Raw genomic sequence first — 14,038 nt, forward strand, 5'->3', positions numbered from 1 at the left:
GAGAGCGGGGCCGGGAGGGGGATGTTCTGCCAGGCCCTTGCCAAAATAGAGTGTCCTGGTGATAACTCAGTGTGGGCTCAGGTGTGATGAGCCCGAAATAACTGCTACCACTCTGCAGCATGTATAAATTCTCAACTAAATTCAAAAGAAAACACACGCCCGAGTTCCTGCAAGCGCTCGGCAAAAGCATGAGCCCTCGGCTTGAAAGCCACGCTCAGAGCCAGCACTGACACTTGATTAGTGTCTGCTAAAAATAGCTCCTTGCGTAGGTGGAAGGAGAGCTCATAAGCACAAACACAGGAGGATAGGCAGACACAGGGGTTTTTGGCTGGGGTACCAGGTGAGTAGAGGTGGGCCAAGGGACAGCAGCATCGCCAGGCCCGTGGAGGAGCATGTCTGCACCCGGAGTCCTTCCTCTGGGCTGCAGCCGCCCGCACAAGAGCTCAGTGCTGGAGGAGCCTGGTGTCTTCTTTCTAGACCACGCTCAACCCCATGAATGAATGCCACCGTCATCCTTCATGCATAAAGCTCCAGCAGACCTTGGCCATTGGCTTCCTTGAGGGAGACAAGACCATGTGTGGGTCTTAGGCAGGGTTTGCCCTCCGGGTCCACCACGGGGGTGAAGATCCCACAACGCTTCCTTGGCGGGGCAAAGCACATCTCCCCCAACATCCTTCAACCCAATCCACACACCCAAACTCCTTGAAACACCATGGATGCAGCCTCTTTGTGCCCCTGATGGGTAACATGTAAGAAGTGGCCCAGGGAGGCATGTGGATGGAGAAGCACTGGGTGCAATGGGGCTGTGACCCACCACGTAGAGCATCAGAGGGTCTTCTGCACCCATGGTCCATCCCATGGTCCCAATGAGCCTGTGACCAGCACAGACAGCAGCTGTAGGATACTCAGCCCTAGGAGGGGGAAGACGAAAATTGGGGCGTGAAGGGTGTGGGGAGGAGGAGGCATCACCAGAGCCTCAGACTGCCACGTCTTGTTTTGCAGTACTTCCAGGCTGCTGAATGCCACCCACACACCCAGGGAGTCTCCAGCACCCATGGCCGGTGGCTGGCACACCAACGATGGCACGGTGGAGCGTGGCACGGCCCCCTCTGCCACCGCATTAAGGTCCAAGTGACCCGCACCCTGTCCCATGACCCACACAACTCTAAGGTGCTCCTGGAGCGGGGGAAGGTCCCAGAGACCTTTGCATCCAGGACAACTCTTGCTTTTAATCCAGTACCTCCATAATTTTCCTCAGAACATGTGCAGTTCTCCTCAGCAGGTCCACGTTTTCCCTCAGATCCACATTTTTCCTCAGCAGGTCCGCATCTTTCCCCAGTAGATCCCTACTTTGCCTGAGAAGATCTGCACTTTCCCTCAGCAAATCCCCAGTTTTCCTCAGCAAGTCCACATTTTTCCTCAGATCTGCATTTTTTCCTCAGCAGATGTGCATTTTTCCCTTGTAGATCCCTATTTTGCCTCAGAAAGTCTGCATTTTCCTCAGCAGATCCACATTTTATCTCAGACCTGCACTCTTCCTTGGTAAATCTACATTTTCCCTCAGCGGGTCTACATTTTCGCTCAACATGTCCACATTTCACCCCGGCAAACCCAGGTTTTGTCGTATTTTACCTCAGCAAACTGGCCACGCACCCACACCAACGCTTTCACCAGGACGGGCTGCTCCCGCCACTCGAAAACATGGCGCCTTCCCCTCCCCTCCCTCCCTGCACCCTGCTTGAGGTGGTGATGGCAAAGGTAGCAGTCAGCGCCATGTTGGGAAGCCCCGTCCCCACCGCCATGGCCCTTGTCCCTGGGCCACGGCGCCATCTTGGATCCCCTCAGCCTCCCGTGGCCGCGGGCCGGAGGGTCCGCCAGGCCCCTCTCCCCCACGCCGCCATTACCAGATCAAATATCTTTTGTTTGTGACAATCTGCTGGTGGCAAACACGTCATGTCGGAAACACTGTGTGGGAGGCAGGCAGCTCCCCTCCCATCTCTGCCTGTCTGCCCTCCCGGCCAGGAGGCACGTGTGCTCCCCAGCGCCGGCCATGCCAGCTGCTCGCAGGCTGGGGCAGTGAGAGCAAGAACAAAAATCTCACTTATTTTTTGCCAAAGATATCAATCTAAGATTTTTCTGAGGCAGCCCCGACCATGAGCCTGCGTCACAGCAGGGCTACCGGTGCTGCCCGCGCCACTGCTACAGCCCTCCGCAGCCCAAAATGCCCCACGGGGTCACGCCATTTTTTTTTTAAGTGGAAAAAAAGAGTGAATATGGTGGTTTGTCAAGCTGTAGCGCTGTGCCCGGTGGACCCTGACCGGGAGAGGCACGCACCGCTCCAGCTCCAGCGTGCTGCCTCCGGTGACCAGCCCGGCCAGGGCCGTGCAGCACACAGGGACACCCCCTGGGGCAGCCACAGCCTCCATCCCCACGGCGTCCTCCCAAAACATGGGGGTAATGGAGACAGCAGGGAAAAAACAAAAAATTTTAAAAAGAAAAAAACAAAATCCCCTTTTTTCTCATTACACACGCAGGCAATGCCACGCTTCCAGCTCTCCTATTACAATAGCCAAAAAAACTCCCAAAAAATTTTAATTTATTGCTATTACAATGTGCCCACGGGCTCGGCCGCAGCCTCCCCCGCCTCAGTCGGGGTGTCCCACCCCACCCCGGTCTCGGCAGCGCCAGGACCGGCTTTGCTTGACTTCCTCCCCGGTGTCTGGAGCAACCCAAACCACCGCTGATCTGACCAGCAGCAGAGACTCTTGAGCACCATCCCGTCATCACTAAAAATAGATCGGAGCTGTTAAAAAGAAAAGAACAACACACCAAAACTGAGAACAATATCTGCTTGACCATCAAAGAGAAAACACTCATTTCGAGGCAAGAGCACCTGAGAGGAGAATTTTCGGGTTGTGTTTTCTCTGTCTGCAGCAGATGGGCTCCGTTTTCTTTGAAACAGATGAAATATCTCATTGCTGCCTGCCCGAGGTAACAGCCTGAGGCTGGTGCCTGCCCTGTTCGTGGGCTTGATGGGGCTGGAAAGCAACCCAGTGATCAATCAGGACAGAATAAACGACTCATTTTCCTTTTGAGCTTGCTACCCGCTTGTTTCCTATCGGTACAGAAAGAGGCAGAACTTGTGGGCTGAAACCTGCACACTTGTCCCACCACTCATCTGAGAACTTGGCAATTCATTGCAGGAGTGGGCTGCGCTGACAAGCACGAGCAGCAGCCTCGCTGTTACCTCCAGGCACCTGGGTTTGGGCAGAGCAGCATGCCACGGCTCTCTGGATCTGGCAGCTCCATCCCACAGCTCCACGGGGTACAATCTTGGCCAACTGCAAAAAAAAAAAAAGCGCTTAATTTCTGTGTATTATAAATGAGGAAATTTGTTGCAAACAACCGCTGGCGGGGCTTGCCTTAAAAACTCTGCTTTGTTAACAGAGGCGGTTTTTCAGAAGTCGTTATCTAAACAGCAATGGAAAATGGGGTATTTGGGGGCTGTTGTATGAGGAGTATTTGAGAGAGCAATAAGACAATACATCCGACACGTAACACACTTAACGTGTTCACCTGGTGCCACTGGAAACTTTTTCACCAACACCTTAAGTTGAATTCACACCATCTCTTGCTGAAAGCAATCCCTTGGTCAAGCTCACTCACCACAGAGACATCTATAAAAATCAAATACATTTAAAAGACTTTCTCTGACCTCATCGAGATGAGGGACTTCATCGGGTTGATTTGACCCCATCGCCCTGTGAACTGAATAATTGCAACAAGAAGAAAAAGGGTTGGGAAAGAGTTCAATGAAATCATCCAAACCACAGGAGAAACTTGGAGTCCACCGCGGTGTTGGCAGCTCAAGCTTCCAGCCATTGGGATTTCACAGGGCGGCATTTTGGGATGCTTCTCCCTGTTTTGGGAGTCCTTCACAAGCCCCCCTGGTTCTCAGCCATGTCCCGAGCAGGGCTTGTGCCATCGCCCTGCCCTTCTCACTGGCCTTGGGCGGGTGGAGAGGAATATCTGGTGACTGAAACACTCGCTGCCAAATTTTGGCCAAGCCACCACGGTGGATCTGTGCCCGGCACCGGCGCGAGGCTGCTCCGCGTGTCGGGGGGGGGCCGGTTGCAGTGGGTTGGGGGTGCACAGTTTGGTTAACGGCTGTCACTGAGTTTTGCACGTACGCACTTGAGAGCTTTTAGCAGCCAGCCCAAGCTCGTCTGCTTTCTTTTCTAAGCCTTATCCCTAGTGTTTTATACGGTTCATTAGCCAGTAAAATTACAATACGCCTTGAAACTCGGTACAACGTCCCTGAAAAGCAGCAGCAACAGCTTCAGGAGTTTTTAAGATGCTGTTTTATTTCCCAGTGCCCAGCAAAAACGTTTGCAGAACCATGCAGTTAAATCTATCTTCCTTGCTGCCACAGTTGTTTTAATATTTATGAATGGGAAATAATATTTTTGTATTAGGATAAATTGCAGGCTCCTAGGTACAAAAAGCGGCAGCTTGAACGCCGCAGCTGGGAAGCCAGGTAGCTACTGAGGGCATCACGTTATTTAACTGACGGTCATTTTTTTTCTCTGTAGCACCACAAGGTGTGCTGGGGAAGGGCAGGTTTAGCGCGGAGCAGCCGGGGGTGCAGGCTGCAGACATGGGGTTCCCCACCGGGTAGTAGCAGATTGACTCATGCCAAGGGCACCGGTCTCTGCCCTGCCGGGATCTGCTGTGCTGGGATCTGCTGCCGAGCTGGGGCACCTCTGAGGGAGGTGGCTGGGCTCTGGGAGAGGCAGGGGTGTTAAAACACACACAGTCGGAGCAGAGGGAGAAATCTTGGATCCCCAGTATTCCTCCTTCGCTCTTAATAAACTGAAAGAAAAAACAAAGAACATGCAAGTGCCCTCTCCCTTCCTTTCTCCTGCCAACAATAGCTGTGGGAAAAGGAGGGTTTGAGCAGCACAGCCTTTCCCAGCAGCTCGCTGAGCCACGGGAATGAATTTGTCACAGGTCCCGCTTAGTCCCTGAGCAGCCCGGGCTGGGGTAACTCCCTCACCCGCCACGAACGGAGAGGAAAACTAAAGCCCCGAAAGGAGAGCGTGCAGGGGAGGAGAGGGGCTCACAGCCTCGCTGCAGGCGTCCGTCCCCGGGGGCTGCAGGGGGGCGAGACGGAGACCTCCACTCGCTACGGCAGGACGCTGAGCCTGCTGCGCCCAGGAGCTGCTCCGACACCAGCACCTCCCCCTGAGCCAGGTTGGTGGGGTATCACCTGGTTGGCTACATACACCCCTCAAATGGCTGCCACCGACCACTGGTGCTCGTGCCGCAGCATCTCCCACCCCTTCGCTGATGGTTCCCACCACAGGGATCCCGTGCAGATGTACCCCAAGGCCACAGCAAACCCCCAGCGTGGCAGCTTTGCCCAGGGGTAACACGGCGGTTACACAGAGCTCAGGGAGAGCTGGGCTGCAGCTCCACAACCCCTCTGCCGTCGTGCACGGCAACGGTGCTGAAGAAGCCATGGCCCATCCAAGGCAGCACCCAACACAGGTCCTTGAGCCACCAGACTCCCTCCCTCCACCCTTAGCACTGCTCACCTGTGCGGCCCGGCGCAGCCCGGAAAGCAGCACACGGGGTGTTTTCACCCTCTAAAGCAGGGCCCAGCACACAGCAGGATGGGACAGGGCCAGCCCAGTGGGACCGAAGGAGAAAAACGAGCTGGAGCAGAGCAGGAGCTGTCGGAGGCTCTGCAACAGCCGATGGAAATGGCCCGGCTTGCCCCGTGGCTACGTGTCCTGCCGTGTGCGCACCCTGCTCCAGTCCCACAGAAGGGCGCTGTGCCCCTCCGGACCCAGGGGCACGGCTGCAGACCTGCCTGGATCCGTTGGTGGCATCTGTATTGTCATGGCAGACAGTTTTTCACCTTTTCCTTTGTTTTCCTCTGTTCTACAGCCAAAACGGCTCTTCTGGGAGTAACAAGGATTAACAAAAGATGAAAATAAATCAGTCCCCTCCAAATCTGCTCTCTCAGAGCCACGAGACGTGGGAGCTGCTCTCCCCTCCGGGTTTGACCTCGATGGAGGATCTGCTGGCTGAGCCGGGGTGGAGAGGGATGCAGACACGTGCCTCAGCCCTCGCTCAGGGCTTTGCCTTGTGCTCTGGCTCCATTCAGGGAGGCACCATTAAGGAAACACATTTTTTGATGGGTGGGGTGGAAATGAGGGTCTTCTGCTTGTTGCCCTGAGGAACAGGACCTCTCCATCCCCCCAGGGCCAGGGAGGGGGGAACCCAGAGCAGCTTCGTGCCCTGGCTGGACCCGGGCACCCGAGGATGCTCTGCAGGTCCCACAGCCAGGCCATCCCTCCTCACCTCCCTCTAACAGCAGCCAGGTGCTTTCTCATTTTTTAACCACTAAAATACAGCGTTGGAGGGGTTTTTTTGTTGTTTTTTTTTTTCTTCACTTCTCTTTGCCGCCCTGTCTGTCCAGTGTGTAATGGAAATTTTACCACAGACGCTCGCGATGAACAAACAGGAAGCCAGCAGAAAGTGTGGCAATTCGCTGTAGCCCGGCTCAACTCAGCCGAGTGACAAGAAAGGCCATAAAAGCCGAGGTGGGGGTGGCAGGGTGGAGGAGAGCAGGCGCGAGGGGCCGGGGCCGGGCAGCCGGCGCGGGGGAGCCAACCTCGGCCTCACCTCCCCGGGGACAACGCGGATTCACAGGTAAGGCAGGCGCTGCCCTGCACCTTCTTTTTTTCCCTTTTGCAGAATTGATTTTTAATTATTCTTGGAAGTCCTCACCATATTTCTTCTCAGCTCCTTCTCACAGCGGAGGAGTTCGGGAGGAGTCTGCCCCTACTTCATTGCTCTGTCCCAAATGACAAAAACTTAACCTTGCTCAAAGAAACTAATTCTATTTGGCTTTTTTCTCCTTTTTTTGGTCTTTGAAAGCCCATAATGCAAAGCTTAAAAACTCCCAAAAGCCAATGACGGATTTCCAGTAGGGGTATTTGAGAAGCTAAAGCTGTGCGGTGGCTCTGCAACCCCCTTAGCTCCTGCCTGAAAGATTTTTCTTGCCTTTGCTCCCGGGAAAATCCAGGGTCACTCCATTGAAATAGTCTTGGCTGCGTATGGGGTACCTAGAGGTGCACACACCATACATGTGGGAATGTGCTGGGACCCAGATGAAGCCAGAAATCCAGGACGGGGCTGAAAATGGATCACAGGTTCCTCTGTGCCTTTTCCTGGCAGCTTTCTAGGCCCACTCACCTCTTCATGGAGCTTGTCAGGGCCAGACTTGAAAAATCCTTCCCTTTGATTTTGTAGTTAGTTCATTCATTTTAACTGATGAGCTTTTAACATCCGTTTTTCCGCACTTACGGCAAATCACTCTGCCATGAGGCTGCCAGAAACAGCAGCCAGAGATCCCCTTCCCCAGAGAAGTGATTTTCAGCATCCCATAGCATTAGAAAGCCGAATCGGGAAATGCCTGCCGTTACCTGCAGACAGGCAGAAGATTTTTGTGTTACCGAGTTTCAAAATCCAGGGCAGCCCCTGCAGAAACACGCTCCTGCCACTCGCATGGGCGCTGCCGTCTGCAGCCACGGGAGCAGCTGCTGCGGCGGGGAAGGAGATCTGATGGCCCGGGGAATCGCAGCGGGGGAAATGCATTAGGCATGAAGACAATTCGAAGATAATGAGGTGCTGGAGGATTTCCTGGGGTGCAGGCAAAGTCTCCATTAGTGGTGTTTCTAGGAACGGGCAGCTCTCAAAAATGGTTAAGGCTGAGTTAACCCCGCAGGACCCCTCCTGAGCCCGGCGCGTTGATCCCCTGCAGCCCCACACCTGGTTCTGCAGCCCTGAGCCCCGGGGTCCCTGTTTGACAGCGGGGTGATTTCAGCCCCGCCAGGCTCAGGGAGCTGCTGTTCTGCCCCACACAGCCAGACACAGATCTCTGCACCAGGGCAGCCGGGCTGCTCCACGTGCTCCCTCGCTGAGACTGTCCCCAACTCGTTACATGTGTTGACATGGCGCCAATGCCTGTTTGAGCAGACACGCAGCCTTCCCGCTCCTACAGCCCCTCCACGTGCTTACCAAGAGGCTGTCACACCCGCAGGCATGCACCTCCTTTCTTTTAAAAACAAGAATATATCCAGACAGGAGAGAAGTAGGGCCAAGATTTCACGTGGCTCACACCGCTGCCCTCCTCCCTGAGCCCACCACCGAAAAGGGTGAAGTTTTCCTCCACCGCTGAACCCAGGATCACACACGGCCTGGGCTGCTTGGGAGCACGGCGTGGGCTGAGCAGAGCAGAGCCACAGCCCCGGCCATCACGACCATCCCTGCTTCTCCTTCCCTCCTTCCTGAGTCCATGAACGTGGCTCGACTGGAGATGGTTCGCACCGACTGCAGTCCCTGCCCGACACAGCTCAGAGGCCCTGGGCACCTCCTGCCATTTACCCCAGGGGGTTGCAGGGGGACAAGTCTTACACACGTGGCCTGAGCCCCGTAAAAACCCTGCAGGGCCACGACAGGTTCCTTACAGGAGCAAAAGCCCGTTGGCTGCCCAGTTCGAGTCAGCAGGAGATGCCCATGTGCTGCGGAGGTTTGGCTTGAGCAGGAATTTCAGTCAAGTGACTCAGTGGGACCGTGCAGGGCTGGGGGGCTGGGATGTTAGGAGGATCGGGTGGGTCCCACAGGTAACCCTACTGTAAACTCTGAGTCCCAGTGCCGCATGTAACACGGACAAAAATATCCACCGCTGGCTGTTAAACCTCCAGGCACGGCCATTCAGCCGGGCCACGGCTGCGCGTGCCCAGCCGGGGGACACGTCCCTCCTCCTGCCCCTCCCAGCGTGGGGATGTCGAGCCCAGAAACAGTCCCGGGTGCTGCTGCGAGCCACGTGCAATGGTGGGAGCCAAAACGAAGGGGAAAGCATGGAGGGCGAGCTGCCAGCAGTGTGCAGGCGGGTGTTCAGCCCTGCCAGACGCCCCTTTCCCTCTGCGACAGCCTTGACCTTGTGTATCAAGGCGGCCCCAGGGGCAAACAGCCTCCCACCGGCGGGTTTTTGGGAAGGGGCTGTTCCATGCAGAGCCCAGGGGTTGAGTTGGGACGGAGAGAAGCTGAAGTGCAGAGCCAAGGGGCTGCTTCTCAGCTTTTTCTTCCAAATTCCTCAAAGGTGAGGAGGGACGGGGGGGGCACAGGGTGCATGGCATGGAGTTTGGTGGCGGCCCAAGCGAGGGGCACCTCGAGGACTGTCTAACCTGAGAATGGTGAAATACAAGGGTCAATCTCAGGTTCGTCAGCCCATGAGATGCTTCTCCAGAGCGGGATGGGCAGCGCCGGCCCCACAGCCGCCCCCTCCACCCCAGGGATGCCCAGCGGGGAGCAGCTTTGTCCGTGGCCTCTCACCGACACACGGGTGAGCCCTGACACGGCTCCGTGCGACCGTGAGGAAGGACCAGGGCGGGTACCAGCCCCCAAGGAGCAAAGGGAGGAAGGCGGCCGGCAAATCCTCCCCATTCTCTGGGAGAAAGTGCTGGAAGCTCGGCCACACTTCGGCGCCGACGCCGTCACGGTTGGCGAAGCAGCGGCTGCCGCGTGCGACTTGGTGTTCACGAGACAGAAGGCTCCGAGTGCTGAAAGCGCCTAATTAGGAGCCTCTCTGACTCCCACCAGCTGCGAGGCCGCCGGATCCGCGCCTCTGCGAGCCGGCGAGCGCAGCCGAGGGGTGAGTTTGGCTTCCCTGAAAACATCATTAACATGTCGCTCCTCGCACTCCTGACTACAGGAAGAGACAGTGACATCCCTAAAAGTGACGATAATGAATCCCCAGGCAGCATGCGGGGCCCTTCAGCGCTGAATGTGTCAGTAATTTATGAAGGGAGCAGAAAAGAAATATTATTTTTGAAAAGATTTTCCAAGTTGAGCTTCCTAAATAAAACACGAGTACAAGACGCACTTGTCGGATTCACTGTTTTTCCTACAATTAAATGACTAATCCTGAAGCGCACGGACTGAAAGAATAAATGTTCTAAAGCGCTACCAGTCCCAGTGCTGGTCATGGGGGTAACATGAACCGAGCTGCTCTCCCCACGTCTGCTCCCAGCTGTGAGGGTGTCAGTGCAGGAGCAGCTCTCCCTTGCCCAGAGCTGTTGGCTCGCTCCTCCCGAGCCAGGGTAGCCCCCAAAACCCCACGGGCGATAGTCTGGGCATCAGCCCCTCCTGCTGCAGCTCCCCCCACTCCGCCTCACCCCTCCTGAGTGCTGCTTCTGCCGAGCAGCCCTGAGAGTTGGGGCAAAATGAGTTTTGCAGAGAAAGCCCAGCTCCGCGTGCAGGGGGGTAGCCAAAACGGCCAATGGGCCACCTGGGCACAGCCACTGCAGGCGGAGGGCAGAGCCGCCCCAAAATGTGGGTCACCCCCTCAGCGCGGGCTGCCTGGCGGCCGGGGCCCAGCTCTGCCACCACGGCTCCGAGTCAGCCGGGGCCACCTGTCCCCGTGCTTGGCCGACGTGAAAATAAACCCAGATTTGTGCTGCCCCACGGCAGAGAGCAGCGGTGCAGGCAGGGGAAGGGGGGGGCAGGCAGGGGGGCACCAGCACCCATCGATTCCCGACCCAACTTCAAGGAGACACAAAACCATGCCGGGAGCCCCCACGAGCAGCCGGGCAGCACAGAGCAGGGGGAAGCCCCATCCCCAGCACTGGGGCGCCAGTTGCTGGTGGAGCCACTTGCTTCTCCTCCTGGGATTTTGCGGGGGGGGGGGGGGGGGGGGGGTCACACTTGCCCTTAGCACCCCCCCAGGTCTGGGAGATGCCCTGGGAGCTGCAGGCAGGGCAGCGGCACCCCGCAGCCCTCAGCACTGAAGGCTGGGCTGGGCAGGGGGGGGGGAACAAAAGCTCAGCCCCCCCGCACAGCTGTGCCACGGGGTCAGGCTTCGGGGGACAGAGGGAAAAGGAGGCTCAGGTGGAGCGCTGGAAATTATAGCGGTTCTCGATGATTCAATAAAGAAAAGGACGTACGGAACGCACGGAGCACAAAGCAAGTGGGAGGCAGATGCTCCCCCCGCCCGCTGGGCTGCTCCTGGGAGTTATTTTGCAGTTGGGGGGGAGCCCCCAGCTTCCTACCCCCACAAATCCCATCTTTTTTTTAATTTTTTTAAAATTTTTTTTTCCCCCCTCCAGAAAGCAGCAAGGCTCTTGGTTTTTTGGGTAGCTCCTGCCCCAGAGGAGGACGTGGGGGTTCTTGCCATTCATTCAAGTTCCATTTCATGTGGGTTGTTCTGGTGGTTTGTTGATTTGGGGTTTTTTTTGTTGTTTGTTTTTTTTTTTTTTTTTTCCCCGTTTCTTGAAATGTTTATTCCTCACGAGGGAATTTTAATTTCAGAGAGAGCAGCACTTTTTTGCAAGATGAAGTGATTGCTGAGCTCCGAGCGCAGAACGATGGAAGCTCCAGCGGGGAGGCGGGGGGGGGGGAAGGCAAATGCATCACACGCGTGAACCTCGGCCCCCGAGTTGCACCCAGACGTGTCTGTGCTGGGCGATGGGGCCGTGTCTCCACTAAAGGGGGAAAACTGGGCTCCAGAATTGCGTTTACACTCCCAAAGTGGAGTTTTCATCGTACCGGGAGCTGGATCGCCCGGAGGAGCCGGGGCTGGAGCCGGGGCTGCTCCTACCGGGCAACTTCCGAAGGAGCCGCCGGTGCCGGCCGGGAAGAGTGACCAGGGCCCACCCCAGGCCCGCGTGTGCACCCCAGAGGGCCCCCCCGCTGCGGGGACCCCCCCAACTCCGGGGTGGGGGAGTTCCAGGGGACTGAGTGTGGCTCCGTGTCCGAGAGCCTGGAAACACGTTGCAGGAGTGGGGGGCTCGGCTGACCAGTGCTGCTGCACCCCCCCCCCCCACGTGTCCCCCCCTCCCCACACACCTCCTGGGTCCCCCCGACTCTCCCGACCGCCCCCTCCCCGGCACACACGCACCCCTAAACCATTTGTGCCCGTGTGTGTGCACCCCCCCCCCCCCCCCCCCCGGGGCTCCCCATATAACTCCCAAAGCACTCACACCCCCCCCGCCCCCCCATCCCTGTGTCCCCCCCAGATTCTCAACCCCCTCCCCCCCATGATCCCCCGTGACCCCCCCCAACTCTCACCCGCATGGCCCCCCCAGATTCGCACCCCACGATCCTCCCGTGTCCCCCCCAAACTCTCACCCCTCTCACCGCCACCATCCCCCGCGTCCCCCCCATGTGCCCCCCCAGGCTCTCGCCCCCCACGGACCCCCGTGCCCCCCCCAGATTCTCACCCCTCTCACCCCCGTGTCCCCCACGATTCCCCGTGTCCCCCCCAGACTCTCATCCCCACACACCCCCACGCACCCCCATGTGCTCCCCCCGAATCTCCCCCCCACGATCCCCCATGTCCCCCCCAACCCTCACCCCATGTACCCCCAGATTCGCACCCCACGATCCCCCGTGTCCCCCCATGCGCCCCCCCAGACTCTTGCCCCCCACCGCGCCCCGCCCGCTCAGCACCGCGGACAGCTCCCCCCCCCCGCACCCCCCCGCACCCCCGGCTATAGCGCGGTCACGTGGTCCCGCCCCTATATAACGCGGCGCCGGGCGGGCGGCGGGAGCGGAGCGGCGCGTCCTGCGGGGGGAGCGGCGGCGAGCGGTGAGCGGGGCCGGGGAGCCGGGACACCCCCCCACACACACCCCCCCACCCACCCCCGGGGGGCCCGGCCCGACGGGGGGTGTCCGGTCCCAGGGATATGGGGGTCCCGCGGGGTGTCACATGCCCGGGGACAAGGAGGGTCCCAGATGCGCGGGAGGGGGGGTCCCAGATCCCGGGGAGGGGAGGGGAGGGGGTGTCCCAAATTTTGTGGGGGGGTCCCGTCCCAGCTGCAAAGGGTGTCCCATGCGCGGGGGGGAGACCCGGTCAAGGGTGGGGGTCCCATTCTGGAAGCGGGGGGGTCCCAGCTCCCCGGGGTGGGGGGTCCTGTCCCCAGAAGGGTCTTGTCTCAGGGATGGGGGGGGGCACACACACACACACACACACGACACCCATCTGCGGGAGTGGGGGGGGTCCCCTGCCCGCGGGGGGGGGGTCCCTGCGCAGGGGGTCTGATCCTTGGGGCGGGGAGGGGGGGGGAGAGGCCCTCAGGTGCCCCCTGACCGCGCAGCAGGGGGGATGTGGGGGTGCGGGGTTGGCGGGGGGGCTCTTGCAGGCGTCTGGCCCCGGAGCGGCTGCCATGCGGGTCAGGATGATTTCGGCTGCCTCCGTCCTCGTCCTGCTCTTCCTGCCCTCGGAGACCTGCTCGCCCCTGCAGTGGCCCCGGGGCCCATCCCGCAGGCTGACCTTGCCCCCCCAACCCACCTGGGAGCCTTGGCCGGGAGCCCCACGACCCCCGGGCCCCTTCCCCCAAAGACTCTGCCATCCCCGTGGGGCAAAGCCCCCCGCGGCCCCCCGCACCCCCCGGGCCTTGCAAACGGGCAAGAGGCGAGACGGGAAACCCAACTCTCTGGATCTGACCTTCCACCTCCTCCGCGAGTTCCTGGAGATGTCCCGGGAGGAGAGACTGGCCCAGAAAGCGCTCAGCAATAAGCTCTTGCTCCAGAGTATAGGAAAATGAGGGGAGGGGGGGAGTCGTTTTGGCAGTGGGGAGGGGGGGAGAGGAGGGGGAGAAGGAGACTGACCCCATAGCGAGCGGCCAGGGCAGAGCGGAGAAGGCTGGGGGGGGGGCTGGAGCTGTGCCCAAGGACCCCCCCCCCCTCCTCTTGCCCCATGGGGTCCCCATCGCTACGTCCCGCGTGTTCCTCTCGCTGTTGTAAATTAAAGTCACCCTCGCACCTGCCCCACTTTGTGCTCCTGCGTTTCTACCCCCCCCCCCCCCAACATAAAGTTGGCAAAAGTGACTTTCCTCCACCCCAAAATCGTGGATGTTTAGCCCTCTGGATCCATCCCCTACGCGGACAAAAGGATTTGGGGGGGATGCTTTGACCTTAGGGATGTTGCAGTGAAGTGGGGAGCGAGGATCCTTTCCCCTCCCAG

The sequence above is a fragment of the Athene noctua genome, chromosome 16 (assembly GCF_965140245.1).
Source record: "Athene noctua chromosome 16, bAthNoc1.hap1.1, whole genome shotgun sequence".
NCBI lineage: Eukaryota > Metazoa > Chordata > Aves > Strigiformes > Strigidae > Athene > Athene noctua.